This window comes from Numenius arquata, chromosome 17 (genome assembly GCF_964106895.1).
Source record: "Numenius arquata chromosome 17, bNumArq3.hap1.1, whole genome shotgun sequence".
Taxonomy (NCBI): Eukaryota; Metazoa; Chordata; class Aves; order Charadriiformes; family Scolopacidae; genus Numenius; species Numenius arquata.
This window is the reverse complement of record NC_133592.1, coordinates 1,294,649-1,312,877: the sequence shown is the minus strand read 5'-3', so window position 1 is coordinate 1,312,877 and position 18,229 is coordinate 1,294,649. Positions and strand designations below refer to the sequence as shown.

At 50.6% G+C, this 18,229-nt stretch overlaps 1 long non-coding RNA gene across 2 annotated transcripts; it reads left to right on the top strand.

Moving 5' to 3' along the window:
- The first annotated feature begins 6,136 nt into the window (after nt 1–6,136).
- LOC141473002 (uncharacterized) lies at nt 6,137–11,600 on the top strand. 2 transcript variants are annotated; one of them, XR_012463549.1, is made up of 4 exons: nt 6,137–6,268; nt 6,446–6,687; nt 9,625–9,826; nt 10,745–11,600. It is a non-coding gene; the product is annotated as an uncharacterized lncRNA (long non-coding RNA). The 2 variants fall into 2 exon arrangements; XR_012463550.1 differs by having other exon boundaries at nt 11,260–11,592.
- Nucleotides 11,601–18,229: the final 6,629 nt, after the last annotated feature.

Genomic DNA, 18,229 nt, shown 5'->3' with positions numbered 1-18,229 from the left:
GCAGAGCCAGATGTTCTTCAAGCAGAAGGAATGAGGCAAGGCAGATGTTGGCAACCCCGGCGGCGCGGGACTCCAATTCTCTTTTTCCACTCGGGCTTGAGACAGAAGAGGAAATCAGAGCTGGATTGCATCTCGGCATGAGAACCATGGAGGGGGTGAAGAGGGTGTATCAGGTCCTCAGCTGATGGGAGCCAGCATACACTCTCTGGTTTGCAGCGTGTGAGTACCGGGGTGTCGTAACAAACATCTCTTGGAGTATTTAATTTTTAAGGCTCTTCAGCTTGAATTACTATGCACGTGAAAGCTGAGAAGATGATTCTTCTTTTGCGTTGGTGTTCCTTAATTCTACTCAGCAGCTCAAAACCCTTTTGAAACTCTCAGCTGTTCTCTAGTCCTTTAGCAGCAGATGGATAAAATATCAGGCAGAAGACTATGTGTGGCTGTGGCAGCAGCCAAACCCAACAAAATATTTACTTCAAAGCAGGCAGAAAGATAGCTTGTCCAGCTGGAAAAAGCAGGAAAAGTTTTTTAAAAGAGTGGAAGCGGGGGACAGAGAGGGAGGCGATTGTGTAATTCATGATGTTTCAATTAGATCATGCCTGAGTGATAACAGAAGTTCATGAACTTATGTTCTAGGCACGATGGAGGTATCCAGTTTGTCCCTGTGCATCTTTGTCCTGGCACAGACATCTGATGGTGTTTTGTGGACGGGGGAGGAAGGACATGGGCTGTGCAGCAGCTGAACTAGAAACACACCTGTGTGTCTGTGGTCACGGTGGATGCCACCAGCACAAGGAGTGAATACATCCCTCCTGCAGGGTCTTGTGCTCTTCAGAATAAATTTTGCCTACTTGAAAATACCAGAAGTCATCTAGTCCAGTAATTAATGTCCCTGGAGAGGTCTTGAGTTGGGTCATAGATGGTTGATGGATGTCAGTGGGAGCCCAGATGCCAAAGGCAAATCCTTTCCATGGATTTGGGGCACACTGGAATGGGTCCTTCTGTGTCATTGTGGCAGTAAAACATCATGGGTTTGCTGGAAGAATTGTCACTACCATCAACCACCTCGTCTCTCCCAGGTAAATAGGTGTAGATACAGGAACCCATAATGCCTATAAATAATCCGCTCTCTTGCAGGTGGCCACACCAGCCTGACCCTCGCTTTGGACAAGTTCCTTCTTTGCAGCAGTCTTCTCACCTTGAGAGCCAAGAGCCAGCCCAGCCATCAGCTCCTCCAAACACAAAACCTGCCAAGATGTCCGAAGACATCTTCCTTCCCATCCAAGGAAACTATCCTTGCCCACCAGCACCTTCCCCAGACCCTGGTGGGATCCCAGCCTCCAACAACCACACATCATGCTCAGCAGCTCTCTGAGGAGGTAATTCATAGCAGCGATTCCCTGCCGTGAAGGGAGGTAGTACTGTCAGGATTGAGTTGTAAATGACCTTTTCTAGGTTTCTTCAGCTATTTAAGTACTGTGTCCACAGGTGGACTAAGAGGCAAGGTCTGCACTGGGCTGCAGTGGAAATATTCCCTGTGTTCCCAGTCCCAGCAAGCATATATTTGACTTTAAAGCAAGTGCCCTCGGATGCGAGGAGGGTTAGAGGACAGCCGAGGACATCAACTTGCTGGCGCTGGCTGCTGGCATGGGCCACAGCTTCCTCCACCCACACACCTTGCTTGTCTTTGGCCTCACTGTGAGAAATTCATTTCATGTGCTAAATGCAAATCCTCTAAAGGGTTTTCAGGATGCTGAGTAGGAATTCAGAAAGAACAACAAAAAGAAGCAAGATATTTTTTTTTTTTTTTGCTTTAATTTGAAAAATAACTGGCCTTGAAACCTCTGTGTTTTTTCCCCTCTCAGGACAGGACAGAAGACTCCTGCCAACATTACGGGGCAGGGCTATACCGCGTTTCACAGGGGGATTGTAATTGTCTCTCACAAGGGGCTGAAAAGCGAGAAACGGCCTCTGGTGAGCAAATGATTGCACAACATCTTCTACATCTGATTCCTTGCGTTTGCAGAACATCCTTCTACTGCCCTGAGACTCTCTGTAGCAGTTACAGGGGCAAGCAGACGGGGACTCTCTGAGCGGGAGGGACAGAGAGCAGCAGTTCCGTGTGTCCCCCCTGTGCCCTCCAAGGGGGTGTCCTGCTGACGCTTCCAGCCTGAGATCCGAGGGCATGACGTGAAGTTAGCTGCATCCATGAGGATGCTCCGAAAGCTGAGCTGGCTTTAGAAAGCACCTGGACAAATTCCTGCAAGAAAAAAGCTCCCTATGGGGAGCTGCTAAAGCCCCCCAGGCTTGGGGACCCCTGAGCCGGGGAGCAGGGAAGCAGCCACTTGCCCTCCTTGTGCTCCTACACTCAAAGGGTCCCAACAAGGGGTCAGAGGAGATGCTTCATCCCTGTTCTCTTGGGACCCCATTAAGCCACTGTTGACTTTTTCATTTAACTTTCAACATGCAAACCCAAGAGGTGGACATTGAGAGCGAAGGGACTCTTTTCTGGGAAGAAAGAACCTTTATTTTTGGTTACAAACTGGAGTATGGTTTCCAAACAACAGCAATGTATTTCAAAATCACCCATTCAAGTGAAATATTGACAGTAATCTTGTCAAAGTGCAATGTTTCTTGCAGAAACGCTGTGGGTCAGTGTTTCATTGAAAGCAAATCTTTCTTCTGGTCTGTAATGGCTGATCTCCTGATTCTGCATCCTCTGTTCTGCCTTTGCTGGAAAGGGAAAATTGCCAATGTTTAGAAAAAAAATACTGGTTTGCCATTTCCAGTTGTCACCTCAGAGACTGGTGCCTAAAGACAAGGGAAGATAGGCTAAATGGGGAAAATCCCATCCGGGACTCAGCAGATTGAGACCTGGAGGTGGGAGGCTCAGGGGCCACAAGCTGCCCTCGCTCAGCCCTGGGGACCTGCAGACCTGGGTCAGCTTTTGCAGGAAAAACCTCTGCAAGCTGCTATTAATATGATATAAGCCGTAAATTGTTTCCTTAAGGGATGTACTGACAGTGGGATATCGGAGCAGAGAACGAGGGCACCAGACAGAGGAACAGGAGTCAGCGGAGGCTCTGCTCATGCGGAAAGGCCGCGGGGACACAAGACCGTGGATGTCCGGACAGCTGTGTGTTTTCAAAGCGAGGGGAAAATGTGCTCATTTTTTCCTTCTCTCCAAATAAAATGTGTTTTTTGTGCTTTTTTCTTTTCTTTTTTTTTTTCTTTCTCCCCCATGTGATAGGATTTTGCACAATGGGTTTCCGAGAAAGAAGATGCGAGACTTTTCTTCTTTTTCCTGGAACTACTCTAATGAATCACTTCGCTCCCCTCAGAGGGGGGGGCTCGGCGGGTCCCAGCCCGGCTGCGCTCCCCGCAGCATCTCCATTCGTGCTGTGCCACCTCCTGGCGACACCGCAGCGGTGCACACCCCGAAACACCCCCGGGACATCCCCGCCTTTCCCAGCAACCAGGCAGCAGCAGGATTTTCTTATGGTTTTTTTTGCCAACCAGTTATCCCGCTCCCGTCTCTTAGGGTGCTGGACCCGCCAAGGAGGGGGGCTAAGGCCAGCCGTGCCCCCGGTCCCTCTCCATCAGGGTGCGTGCTGCCCCGTGGCACCCCTCGTCCTCTGTGCCCGAGTCCAGCTCTGGAATCGAGGTCACCCTTCGCTGACACTTTGCAGGCTCAGGTAGGTCGGACAGGAGGGGGTCGTTGGGACTGAGCCCCCCGAGGTTGCTGTGCACAAAGCTGAAGTCCTGGAGCAAAACAGTCCTGGTGTGAGCAAAATACCTGCTGGGGTCACAGGGACCCGGGCCTGAGAACGGGCTGTGTGAAAAAAATGAACGTTCAAGACAGTTGCAGTGAGCTGCCGGGGGCTGCTCCTGGCCCCACGCGTTGCCCCGGGCCGTCGGGCAGACACAGCACCCCCAGCCTGCGGGTTTCAGGGTCTCTTTTTCACTCAAATACTTCCCTCACCCCAGAGTAGTGCATCTCCCACCGTGTATTGAGTATTAGAGAGAGAGAGCGTTAATGAGAAATGTGGGTAATGACGGACTGAATCATGCACAGCCTGGAAGAGATTTAGGGCTCTGGTGCAAGACCAACTTATGCCTTAATTTCCCAGGCAGGAGGCGGTGATACCCTCACCCTGGGGCCGTGGGTTGTATCACAAGGGAGGAGCCCTCACCGCGTGGGACCGAAGGCTCCAGAGGCAAAAACACGGGAGGTGAGGAGGATTGGGCTGAACCCGAGGACAACTCACCAGGTAATGCTGTATCCCTCAAAAAAAAACCAAAACAAAACAAAACAAAAAAAACCTGCTCAGAGTTTCTCCTTTCTTAGGGAAAACTTAGAACAGCAGAATCTTTCACCAGAATATTTCCGATTTTCTGTGCAAGGCATCCATCCGAGGGAAAGCCCCAGTTAAACACTGCCCAGCTGGGAGAGCTTCTGTCCGCTGGGAGAGGGGCTCAGCCCCCCCAGGCCCCTCTGCTCCGTGCTGAAGGTGGCACCGCCACCCCTCTTATGAGCGAGAGCCTTGTTCTGCAGCCCTGTGCCGCCATCCAAGGGCTCTGGACACACGCCGAGGATTTGCAGATGGAAGGAGGAGGTCAAAAAGCTGGACCACAGATGCTGCGGAGGTGGCCGGCGTCCATAGGAATGCAGCAGCCACCACCAGCAGGGATGTGCACTCCTTCAGCGTGTCCGCCGTGAACCTCCCCGAGGAAGTTTGGTTTGTTCACTGCCTGCACAGACCTCGCCAGCAGCACCCGGCCTCGGGGAGATGGAGCCTAAGAACCCCCCTTTGCCAAGGTGGGGGGTCTCAGTAGCAAGTATATCAGCTTGATACTGAAGAGAGAGGAAAAGTAAACGGATATTATTCCAATATATTCCTCTTCTCTCCTCCAGATCAGATCCATGTACCAGCTTCGTTGCACCAGTGATGTGATGAAAAGGGATCCCAGCCCTTCCCGCTGCAGTTTGGGATTATAGCTATCTGCAACCTTTAATCCCTGCTCAGCCGAGGAGAGTGTTTCTGGTCACTTGGGCATTAATGCTGCCAAATCAGACTGTCTTTTTTTTGCAGTTGTAAAGCTCCGTCCAGTCCCATGCTGACTTCAGCAGCCACAAATCCATGCCCCCTTTCTCCTTCCAGGGGCTGAAGAGGTCCCCGATCCAGTGCAAGAAGGAGCAGTTAATTGGTAGGAAAGGAATAACAAGTGTGGGCACAGATCCGAAACCAGGATTGATTTAGGAAGATTTTCTGGTTGTTATCTACTTAGGAACAGAGGATTTGTCAGAAGAGATCAGAGCATTTGCATCAAATCTGGCACCCTGCGTGAAGCAGAGAGGATGTAACAGAGGAAAAACTCTCTCCAGCCTCTCCCAGCAGCACAGTTACACGGTTTGATGCTGTGGGGATGGGCAGCAGAGGCAGCGCTGGGGATAGAAGCAGAACTGGCTGCAAACACCCAGTCCCCGTCAGACTGGGGCCAGCAAAGGCAGCTTCAGCCTGAGCCGAGCCTCAGCTCGAGCTGGCCCACCAAAGCGGAGGCGATGCTCCCCTCCCGCATCCAGGCTGGGCGAGAGCTTGCCTTGGGCTACAGCATCTTAATCTAAACCCAAACGCATTTCCAGCTCAGCCCCAAGTGGGCCACATCCAGCTGGCTCAGCCGAAAGGATCCATCGGTCCTTGGCGTCCCATCTGACCGGGCACAAAATCCCCAGGCTCCACTAAGAAATACGTTTTCTGACATTCGCACTGACGTTCCAGAAACAATGACCTCATCTGAAACACCAGGCGCTTGGGAAATGTTTGTTTTACAAAGCGGGGTAGGAGCTGCTGCAATAACATTCCCTGTTTTTAAAAAGAAAATATCCCCTTGTCAACAAGCGAAAACAAAATAAATGTGCCCGTATCCAAAGGAGAGAGCCCTGGGAAATGCCCTTTCCCATGCAGGATGGCAGGGCTGCTGGGGCCGGGGCAGAGGGGGGACAGCAGGGGCCAACAGCTCGATGGCAGAGGGGGAGAGCTGTGGCGTGGTGTGGGAGCACCGGGGCTGCGGTGGCCCCAGCCAAGTTCCTCGCTGCTCTTCTCATTTATAAATAGAAAGGCAGTCAGTTATTATTAGAGCTTGTCGAGTGGATCTGGAGGAACTGCAGAAAACCCTTCCAAATGAGCCGCTTTCCAGTTTAAGCAAAGCTCCCAGGGTCAGGTCTGGAGGAGAATGTCACTAGGACCACCCTGAGCCTTGGAGACAGGTCCGAGCACAAAGAGCTTTGCCTTTGCACTGGGTCACGGTGGTCCCAGCATGGCTGGGGTTGATGCCGTGGCACCCTAGGGATGCTCTGTCCTCACCCTGCCACGTGCACCCGTGTTTCCCATTCCTGTGATAACAAGGCAGGGCATCACCAGAGAAATTTGCCTTTTGTCTCCAGCACCTTCCCCAGGAACTCAGAGGACACAGCCAGCTCCTGCACTATCACACCATCCCAGTTCGCATCAGGAAGCTGTTCCCCACACTGGGTAGGTGGCACAAGGAGACCTTAGGAGACCTTTTCATCACATCTTCTGCCCCAAGACCTCTGTGGGCTCATGGCACAGAAAGAGGAAGCTGCACACCTGGAAACTCCAGAAGGTGGGTCAGTTCTCTTGGCTCCAGCAGAAGAAACACCATCAGGTACGTCAGGGTGGCTTTTGTCTGTGTCCCCTGTGTTGTCTTGATGCCCAGCCCCTGCCACCCTCCTCCAGACCTCTCCTAGAGAGCAGCAGACAGGCTGGGGGGGGGTGGCTCTCAGCCATGAGATGAGTTTTGGCCATTTCTCCTGAAGTCATGGAGGGAAAGATCTGTCAATAGCATTTAGCTCCTGAAAGATGCCCCCAGGCACACGGTGTGCTATCTCACCATGTCTGAGCTGCTCTGTACCCACTAATTGCAGAGGTCCTGCTTTTAAATCTTATTTTTCTTGCCTGTCTCTCTGTTGGAAACCCCATTTTTCTTTTACCTATACATTATACCTTCTAAAATCTGTCCCTGAACCTACAGAACTGCTCTCAGTAATTCAGAGATCCAGGACTGAAAGCATTTCGTTAGTGACTGTCCTTTACAGAGCCAGCAGGGTCAGAAGGAAAAAAAAAACAACACACACACGATCAATATTTTTTAAAATAGGATTTGAAAGCAAAGCATGAGAAGCATCTATCTGGTTTTAATTTCAAATGAAAAAAATGCGGCTATTAATATATGGCAACGCTGCTCTGCTGTAAGAGCAAAGTGTGGATAAAACCTGCAAGCTTAATGAGGCTCAGGAAAAATAAAATTTGAAAGCAAATCTTTGAAAATCTCTAGGTAATCTCTGTTCCATTTATCATGCTTTGGCAATCAGAAAGCAAAACCAGGCTCAGCATAATGAAGAAAATCAAACAGGCTTTTTTTTCCCCCCCTGCTGCTCTAAAATCACAGAAGAATATAGTCATGAAAAAAAAAAAAAAAAAAAAGAAAAAAAAAAAGGAGGAACTTGTGCCCTCCTGTTGGCACACGGGGAATCTAATTGCAAAGGTTTCTTCCTGCACGTCTGAGTAGACCATGCGAGACTGGAATGTTTTAATCACAATATTTAAGCTCTCCTTGGTGACACTGAACTAAAGCAGTGGTCCTCTCTTGATCTGCCAGAGACGGGAAGGTAACAATGGTTGGTAACAACCGAGTCACAAGCTGAGAATGTGAAAAAGGAAAAAAAACCCCTACTTCCCTGGCCATCTCTGCCCGGCCAGGTCAGCAGGGCGGCACCAGCCCTGGCCAGGCTGGGGACATGCTGAGGACACTAGTGGACAACGTGGCTGAGGAGGCTTTGCCTGTGGTTTTTGGGCTGCGAGGTGCTTTGATGATTGCAGACCCCTGAATCTCCCAGTCACTGCAGGGACATCATGCCGTGTGACAGCCTGGCCAAGTGCTGCTGTCCCCGTCCAAGGATATTTGCTGTAGACATGGGAAAAGCCCACGGCATCGTACTCAGCTGCTGCCAGGACTCCTCTGGTGGTGGTACCCACAGCACTGGTTACCTCTGTGGGTCTCTTGGCTCGGTGGCAGGGGCTGTGAACATGGAAGGGAAGCTGATATTCAGGAATTAGCTCTCCAAAAGCCCCAGATGGTATCACTGGACTCTGCCACGGATGATCCCCATGCTCCTGCAGAGCTGGAGGTGGCCCACACCCAGATGGACATAACTTGTCTGTGGTCACTGCAGACTTGAAAGTGGTGGCTCCCAAACCTTTCCACTCCCAGCCCCATTTCCTGGGCCACCCCAGATCCTAGCAGAAAAGCCCCGTTACCCATTGACCATCTGTTAGGCTGACAGTCCCAGCACAACTGCTGGGTCGCTGCCTGGCCTTGCAACCCTCCCCTTAGAGACCATTTCTCTGTGGACATCTCTTTTCTCTGCAAAGCCCCCCAGCAGCCTTCAAACTACCTCGTTTGGCTGCTGACAGCACCGGGCTCAGAGCAGGAGGCCGTAGTATCACTGTAAAGCCTCCAAAACACCCTCAAAACAGAGAGGTTCACCTTCTTGTTCTTCCCAGCTCCTCCAGCTGTAGTTTCCCCGTGGAGCACAGTCACGGGGCTCTCTTCTCTCCCCGTGCTGCAAAGTGGGGCTGTTTCACAACTTCCATGTCTTCTCGCCCGTCCGGTCGGGGCTGCGTGGGGGATCCTTCTGCTAATGGCTCACCAGAAAGCTATTTTAGATCCTTGGGTGAAAGATTAAATACATAGTCCATGCGCTATTCCGGTACAAACCGTGTCTGTTGCTATGGACAAGGAATATGTGTGGGGCCATTTGGAGGTAATAGGAGTTGCTTTTATCTCCTATTCCCTTTGGCAGCGGCCACAATTTTTTTGCTTTGAAATCACTCCTTTTGCAGACAATTAGGAGGAGGGAGGAATTCTCATCAATTAGTCACTCTAAGTCACATATGAACATAAAACTAAGAATAATTGCACCTTCTTGAGCTCACTGTAATGAGATTGGATACGTGCAACTTGCATATATTCATATTTTTTTCTCCAGAGACAGCACTACTAAGGATTTCTTCTTCTGCTGTGCTGCAAATCGGACATTTGAATGTTGTCTCCTTTCCCAAAGGTGTTGTAAGGATGAGAACTGCAATGAGCATAAAGCATTTTAAGACTCTGCAAGCTGTGTTATGGGGCTCTTCCCATTACTGCCCTTAATTCTGCTGTAAGATGGGTATAAAAAGAAATAAGTAATGATTCAAAGCAAAGAGTTCCAGGCAGAAGCTTGGCTGGTCGGGGCTTTCTGCCTCCCTGGGCTCATGCCCTTGGGCAGGACGAGTAATGAGCAGCTTGGGTTGTCCACTGCAGGGGGAATATAGGGCCATATTCAGACTGCTGGTGCTGGGTGCCCAGCTACCTTCCTGAAGTTATCACCATAGCTTCTTGCTGTTCTCATTACACAGATATTAGAGTGAATGTTCAAAGTCCAGATCTGATGAAGCCACAAAGCTCAGCTTGAATTTTCCCACAACTACCGAGTTGACCCCCGCAGCCACCTCCAGCTACGAGCAGCAGGAACGAATCACAGCTTCTTTCTCACCTCCTCAGGTGCTGCAGGTCCGCGATGCTTTCTTGGAGACTTGCCTCTAGGTCCTCGTGCCAAAGTCCCCGTGTCTGCAGCCAGGACAAACATTGGAGAAGGGGGAATTTCCCCTCCGTGCTCATGCGACAGCCTCCCTGCTTCCTCTTAGTCTCTTTGAGTCTCATCTGCAGCACACATCGGGATGTTGAAGCGTGCCGATAGCAGCAGGTATGTGCTCTCTACAGCCCCTCCACCCCAGGTCAGCCACCCCGTCCCTCCCTCCAGCAGAGCCGGGGGATTTCTCCCAAGACAACCATCCGATTTCAACAGAAATTCAGAATTCAAGCCTCACTAATTGTCAACACACCACACACATTTTTGTCCCGCTAGTGAAGAATGAAGAAAACCCGTCTCCAGGCTGCTCTCTCTGATGCTGCCCAGCGTTTGCCTCCGACCTCGCTGCTTTTTTAGAGACCGGGTCTAAAAAATTGCATGTAGAACTGCAATGCCTTTCTTTATGTCTTCCTTCATAAAGACTTTCCTCAGATGAAATCTGCTGAGTTATAGGTCACAAGGTGGCTTTTTCAGGCCCCAGAAATATGTTTGCTCCCCAGGGAAAGACGGCAATCTAGCTGGGACAGATTTTTACTGACTCCCTTTGCTCCTGGGCTGCCCCAGCGCTGGGGCTGCTCCCTCCCCACACCCAAGGACGGGGCCAGCAGGTGCCTGCGCAGGGGAGGAGGGGGCCTGAACGTGTGCACGTATCATCCCTAATAACGGAAAAAATCTGCAACTGCAGCCAGTAATGACTATTACTGCGGTACAACTGCACACAGTGGGAGAGGCTCCAGCAGACCCTCCTGAAATCTTTTTGGCATGACAAACTCCGGGAGAGAGGAGCCCTTCTGCAAGAGACGGGGAGGGCTCTTCCACATGCAGCCAGACTAAAGCAGGACCGTGTCTTTTCCTCTGTAATGAGACATTTTAACTTCTGTGTCCTGTGCCTTGCAAGGAACAAGTCCTTGTAGTGAGGGCGTTGCAGCATCCTCTGGGACCTGGGAAGGTGACAGTGCTGTGCCTGGCCCAGGGCTCAGGAGGTGCTAAGGAAGGAGCTGGGAACACATCCATATTCCATTATTTTTGCAGCACAAGGAAATGGCGATGCAGCGAGACCCTCCAACGGTGCCTTGTTTGCTCCTCATGTCATGATTTTAATCGGGTCCCAAACCAAGAAGAGGCCACCAGCCTGCCCCAGCATGGATGCTGCAAGCAGCGGGATGCTGAGCACTGCGGCACACTCAGCCCCACTTGTTTACCACGACATTAGTCACTCGCTCCCAAATCCATTGGAAAAAACACAGCCACAGGTCCAATGCTCCAGCTTTTCTGTGGCCAGACCAAAGTCAGAAGCCACAAGAAACAAATGGGCCAATTTTGAGGCTACTTGCACCCTGCAGTAAACAGGGAGGGTGAGGCTAAACCAACGTCCCATAAAACCGCCTGGAAAACAAGTCCCAAGTGTCTTTTAACTCTCGGCCTTTGCAGGTCCCTGAGTTCACTCCATGGTTTGGCTCCTGTCACTTCAGCTCCCTTCTCCAGCCACTCTTCATCAATCAAAGGCAAAGCAGAACATTTCACAACACGTTCTCCTTTCCTGGCAGGTGGGGACAGGATCTGATGGCTCCACCATCACTGTGCAGGACATCAAGTTGGAAGCCAACCTCCCCTCCATCGGCCATGCAGCCGGGAGGGACAACACAGGTGGTCCTTGAGAGCTGCCAGCACAGGCTGATTGCTGCAGGAGTGAGACCATCGAGGTTTGTGCGCTGGCCCAGAGTTATGAGCCCACCCCACACCAGCTCCAGGCTGGTTGCCACAAGGATGCCTCCCTCCGGGGGCAAACTGAGTCTTGGCCCCACGCTGTGGACGCAGATGGATTTAGCCTGAGGTTGGCTCTCTAGAAATTGACCTCAAGAGCCCAATAAAACCATTTTAAAATATGTGTGTGTGTGTGTGTGTGTGTGTGTTATTTGTTTAAGAAGCCTCAGGAGGAAGCATGGATAAATTGCTCTTCTCCAGCAGGGCTCCAGGTGGAGCACCTCAAAAGACAGAACAATTGAGAGCTCTGAGCAGGGCTGCTGGGGTGGAGGGGTGCCCTTGGGGAGCCCCGTGAGGCTGTTGGAGCTGCTCCGATCCTGCCGTCAGCAAGATGCCGTGAACATCCTGACCTGGTAACCCACAGGGACACTGGCTCCTTCTCAGCACTGGGACTTTTTCCAGTGACTTCAGTGGGGACCAGGGTCCTGACCCAGGCATTTGGAGCACGTCACTGAAGCTGTGAAGACACAAAACTCGCCAAGTCCCATATCCCAGGCCAGTGCCCTGTCCCAGGAGGATGAGGTCCTAGAGTACAAGTTTTCCTGGCTTATTTGCAACTTGTTGTCCCTGAAATAACCACAGGAGCTCCTGGGCCCTGTAGTCAGTAGTTTTTCCCGGCATAACACTGGGGAATGTAGCTGAGCCATTGTGTTTTACTTCACATATTTATTTGTTCTTCCTTATTTTGAATGTTCAATATCACAGCTACCGAGTTATAGATACTGCCACTAACAATAGCTGGAAAAAGTTTAAGCCGTTTACGGACACTGAAATGCTAGCTAAATAGAAAAACTTTTGAACATTTTGCAAGACCAACTTTAAAAACAGGATGTGTAAACCCTGTATTTTGGGACATGTTTATCCCCGTGATCAGATGTTCCACCCTGGTATCCCCATCCCGGCAATAAAAGCCCTACAAAAATTCAAAGAAAAACCCAAACGAACTTTAAGTTGAGCCCAGCAAAAAAATAAAAGGAGTTGATGTGCTAGAGGGGGAAGAAATATACTGCAGCTTTCAGTGGCACTTGCTTTTTCCAGGAGTGTCTTTGGGCGCTTGGTCCCCCCCTGAGCCGTGACCCGCTGCTGCCTGCACCGAGCCGGGGCAGACGCCGGGATGCAGCAGCATTTGCAGCTCCTCCTCCCCTTTTCCTGCACTGGGATGAATTAACTCCACTTCAGGAGCCACTTTTCAGGTCAAGTCAAAACAAAAACAAAACAAAACAAAAAAAAACCAACATGGGGAGAATTTGGCACTGTCATTTCAGCGGAGGAAGGCGTCTCCTGTGGAGGAAGAAGAAAGGCTGAGACTGGGGGCTGGCGATGAAAGAGCAGATGCCTTCCTGGCCGGGACCCCCTGGCAGGTGCTAAACACAGACACCCTCAACTTAATCCCTGGAACCGCTCACAACAGGTGTGAGACACAGCAAAGAGGCGGGTTTATCCCTTGGGATGAAATATCGGAGCGGGGCGATGGGGTTAGCAGGGCAGGATAAGGACAGGACGCTCTGGGACCGTGCCACCAGCCACCCCACAGAGCATGGCAGCCCTTCAAACCGGCACCACGAGCTCAGGCTGGAGGGGGGAAATATATTGGGAAAAACGCAGAGGAGGAGAAAGAGGTTCAGGGTGGGTTTTTAAATGCATTCCAAGACAGCTGCACCTGGAGGCGGCTGTTGGCAGTCTCCTGGTGTGGTGGCAGCCCAATTTTTGTAGGGATTTTGCTTCCTCATGAGCAAAGATGCAATGCGGGAAGCTCAGCAAAGGGGGAAACTGGCTCATCCTTTAGCCTTGCAGCAAACGAGGTAAATTATCAGCGCTGCCGCTGGCAACAGACTCAGGGTCTAATGATGCTGCTGTTTGAAAGTGATGCTAACAACAGGATGAATTTTGATTTATAATACACAGGGGTTTTTTGTCCTATCACTACACTCCCTGATCAAGAGTTCCCCCCCCAGCTTTCCTGGAGCCCCTTGAGGGACTGGAAGAGGCTCCAAGGTCTCCCCGGAGCCTTCTCTTCTCCAGGCTGAACCCCCCCATCTCTCTCAGCCTGTCCTCACAGCAGAGGGGCTCCAGCCCTCCCAGCATCTTCTCCTTCCCAGCAGACACTGACCCAGAGTCAAGGCAGGTTTCTCCTCCACCAGTGCACATCCATCCTCCTTCTTCCCCACTTGCATGCTGAAAAGCCCCAGTCCACCTTGCAGGACTGTTGAGGGTCCAGGGCAGCTGCCAAGGGTTAATGTACTAAATATCCTGCATGAACCAGGCAGTTTAATGAGCATTTGTCCCCCAGGTAATGACCAGTGATAAGAATATGCTCTGCTGCGCTAATGCTTGCAACATAACAGCCCACCGAGGAAGGAGCTGGTAGGTGAAGTGAGACCATCCTCTCTCCTCAGCTGGATCACAGTTTCAGCCAAGCTCATCTGCATTAATCTTACGCTCATTAAAATCAGTTGTTCTGTTCCTAATTCAACCAGTGCTGCCAAGCTCAAGAATTAAAAATTCATGAGCCAACGTCCCTGAAAAAAACCCCAAAGGTAAGTTCATCTTTAGCAGCATAGATTTTTTTAAACAGTCATAAAAAAAAGGTCTAGCTGGTCCTTTGTGCTTGAAGCTCTCAGCTCACATTTTCATGAGGGATAGGAAAATGAACAAAAGCTGAGATTTTTACACAATCGTGCAACTCCAGAGGCTGGTGCTTCCTGGAGGCAGCCTCCCAAATTGCATCGCTTATGATGAAAACCAAGAGACTGAGCAACACAGGAGGAGCCAGCTCATTTGGTTCCCCTTATCCTGCCTCAGAACAAGTGTCATCATTGCTGAAGTGGCAAAAAGCCCACCCTGCAGACCTCAGGGCAAGCTCTCCACCAGGTTTTACTGTAGTGAGGTCAGGAGCCTAGAAATTACATCAGCAATAGTTTTCCAGCCTTGGTCTGGAGAAGCGTGTAGAGCTCTTGGCAGCCCCCAGCCCCTCTGGAGCCACGAGAGCAACATCAGACCCAAAGTGGAGATGCAGGACCTGGTGTGGACCCAGCCACGGGCAGCAGCAATGGGCAGGACTGGGAAAAGCCAAGGCACCAGCTTACAACAGGTGACACTTTGGTTGGCCTCCAGCATCCACTGCAGCTCTCACCCCACCTCTGTGCCCCTCGGTCCCCTTGTCCCAGCTTCCACCCAGCTGTTTCTGCCCTTGAAGTCTACATGGACAGCAAGGACTGTCCTCTCCAGAGAGCAGCCACATGTTCTCATGGATGCAGAGCAGCATCCAGGAGGAACATGCAAGTTAACAATAAAAGTAAATAATTACTTTTTAATTCTGTACGCATGAGCGACAAACTAGACATGATTTTTAATATGCTCCTAATTAAGGTCACTGATGACAATAGCTGGAGAGCTGGAGACAAAGACAATAAACACCATTTATTTGAAGCAGATGATAACTCAGAAAGGCCTCTCCAATATTTTTTTCAATACCCAAAACGAAACAACATCTCAGAGAGTGCCAGAGACCTCCCAGCCCATGAAAACACCCAAGGTCTCAAATGGCCTTTGCTGGCCCCGGCTGGAGCGATTACGCCGCGCTGTCTGGGTCTCTCTCCACAAACGCAGCCCTTTTCCCTTGGAAAAAGGCACCATGTTTACAAAGTAAAGCCCAAGTAGGAAAACATCGAGCCAGGCCAGTGCAAAACCAACCCTGGGAAAAGGTTAGGATTAACTCCTCTCGAGCTGAGCAGAGTTCTTTTCCTGAAAAAGGAGGAGCATAAATAAAGACGGGCTGTCAGTGAGCGCCAGCGAGTGTTGCTGCAGTTATTTATAGACGGCATTCACTTCCTTCATGATCTGGATAAATATCCATTAGCTTTCGAGGTGATGAATCAAGTATTAATTAACCTGCTGGGGAAAAAAAAAATAATACAGACATTAATTTTTTAAAAGGAAGCTTCCAGCAGAGAAGAAAAAAGGGAGAGTCTGAAATTTTCCAGTCAGGCCCTACTGCATTGGGAAGGAGCAACGACAAAGAGACTGGGATACGCTTACTGGGAACGTCAGTCTCTGCTTTGGTAACAGGAGAAAAAAAAAAATCAACCCATGATCTTGGCATGTCTATAGAGCCTCAGGGCGGAGAAAAGCTTGGAGAGAAAATTTAATGGGTGTTTTTCACCTGGCAGCGAGGGCACCCACACCTCTTGTAGCTGCCACCTCCGGGCAGGGCACCGTCACCGGTCCCTGAGCCAAAATCCTGCCAGCACAGGGCAGTCCTTCCAGAAACCATCACATGCCCTGGCAGAGTGGGCAAAGTTATTTCTCCTTCAGACACGGATGCAGCAACTGTTTGTTTCCCCCCCTCTAAGTTCCCTCTAGATGTTCAGACTACAGACTGGGCCCTTCTTTTAGTGCAAGCAGTAAAAATCCAGAGCAACCATCAGGAAATCAGCAGAATAGAGAGAACATGCTCTGGCTATTACACGCTCACGTAAATGGGAGGAGACCATGGCCCTCTGACTCCCCACCTTCCCTCCGTCCCGCTCGGGGACCGGCTGAGCTAACTCTCCATTTTTTGGACTGCCCTCAAAGCAGCAGCATCCCGCAGAGACCGGTGGGGCTCGGCTCAGCGTGAGCATGAGCAACACCGAGAAAAGAGAAATACTTCCTAAAGAAGACGACTGTTTTCTAAGCAAAAAAAAAAAAAAAAAGCTCAAATGGGATGTGGCACCAAAACCGGAGAGCAACAGGAAACACATTTCCTGGTGGCATCAATACAAGACCTGCAAGACCACCGTACCATCACGCCCCCAGCACCTTGGCCTGGGACGGCTTGGCTGCATCCCTTCTCCTCTCTGCAGAGCAAGGCAGCTTCCAAGGGACATAAATCAGGAGTTCGAAGTGATTATTTGGCAAACAGAGACACAGCTCTCTCGTAGCTGAGAAGGCACGATGTTCGGTGAAGCACAGAAGATCCTGTATTAGATGTCTTCAGGATCGGCTTCCTTTGCCATGCCTGTGCTCCACCCCCACGCCCCAAATCTTTAATATCTTCAAGCATTTTTTTTTTAATTTAAAGAAAAAAAAATAAAACATATGCAGTCAGCCTGTTCCTGCCCATTTTTAGCTTTTTTTTTTCCCTCTGCATATTCCCCAGTTCTCTACCCACACATATCCACACTAGAGACAAACCATCCCCAAAAAAATTGAGAGAGGTCTAAAAAAACAACAGTAATCCAGGGCATCATCAACTTCCAGGAATGCAAGCTGTCTTAAGAAACCACAACTTCTTTCTGTTGTTGTTATTTTTTGTACGGGTTTTTCTTTTTAGTCTTTTACGATTTTCTGTTCTCTCCTTCTCCCCCCTCCTCTGTCCCCTCTCTCCCCAGCTATATTCAGAAAACATTTCTCGCCAGCCTCGTTTAGCTCACATTTCAGGGCAGAGCAAATGTGTGTGCACGGGGCGGGGTGGGGGGGAAGGGATGATGAGTCAATTAGCCACCTAATAAAAATCTGATTTTAAAAATTCCCTTCTGGACTGGGAGCGTGACGCGAGCCACGGCAGGCACAGAACCAGTGCTGCCAGCCCGGTCCAGCCTGCCCAGCGCCTCCCCCACAGACAGGGAACGATTTCCTACAGTGAAACCGCTCCCATCCCGCATTAAATGTTGTGTATGAGGAGGCGTCTGCCACTAAATGTGAAAGACACCATCACGGTCTGATAAACCACACTGCCAGAAGGACTCTCCTGCTATCACCGGTGCTTTTTCAGCTCCGTGGCCTTCCCTCTCCGTATGCTCCCGCTCATCACCGTGCCTCGCACACCTCACGTGCCACAGCTGATTGACTCACCCCCAGAACAGGCAGCCCAGCTAAGCTCTTTGAACCCGCTGGTCTCGCAGCCACCTCTTCTGTTGTTCCCATCACTCCAGCCACAACTCTCTGACTCCGCAAAGGAAAGCCCTGGAGATGCACCATTTGTCACACGGATGCCATTTATTATACCGACAGCACCTACCACGGCCTTTTTCCAGGCGTGCACTAAATGGGAGGGGACGGAAGCCAGAGATGGTGCCTATTCATTCTCCTTGCAGATGGTCAAGCCACAAAGCACCCGAGCGAAGCCACATGCTTCCTTCCAACCTCCTGGACTTGGCCGAGACCCAAGCCACCCACCGGTGGAGTCACGCTGGGCTTGCACACCCTCTCATAGTGCATAGCCTTCTCGCCTAGTGCAACCCTCCTGGCAACAGGTCTGAATGTGCTCGTTTCCCACATACGCACTGCAGTCGAGAAATCTGAGTATTTCAGGTCAGATTTTGATGTCACAGGGCTGGTCAGGTTTAGATGAGAAAAATGGAACAAGCCCTCCTGAGCTTTGGCATTGGAGCAGCAGTAATTTCAAGCAGAGCACAACGTTGTAAAATCCATACCAGTAAAACCCAATTCCATATTAAGAAGAGCTGAATTTTAAAAACATCACCGTAAAACCAGCCATTTCATAACCAATAATCCTGCAGGATGCAACTGAGCTGGAGGGATATTACAAAAGAGCAAAAGACATTTCTGGGACAACATCGACCCTCCATGAAGCCTGCTACGAGGAACATCAGTCAGCCGCTGTCACCAGCAACTACTGGTGCCACTGGCCACCTGGACTGGCCCAGCTCTGCCGATCATCGCCTGGAGTAACCAAACCACAGTGGAGTGGAAGGCCATAGGATCAAGGTGTGCTTGTTTCCATCACCAGCTTCGCATCCCTCCCACAAC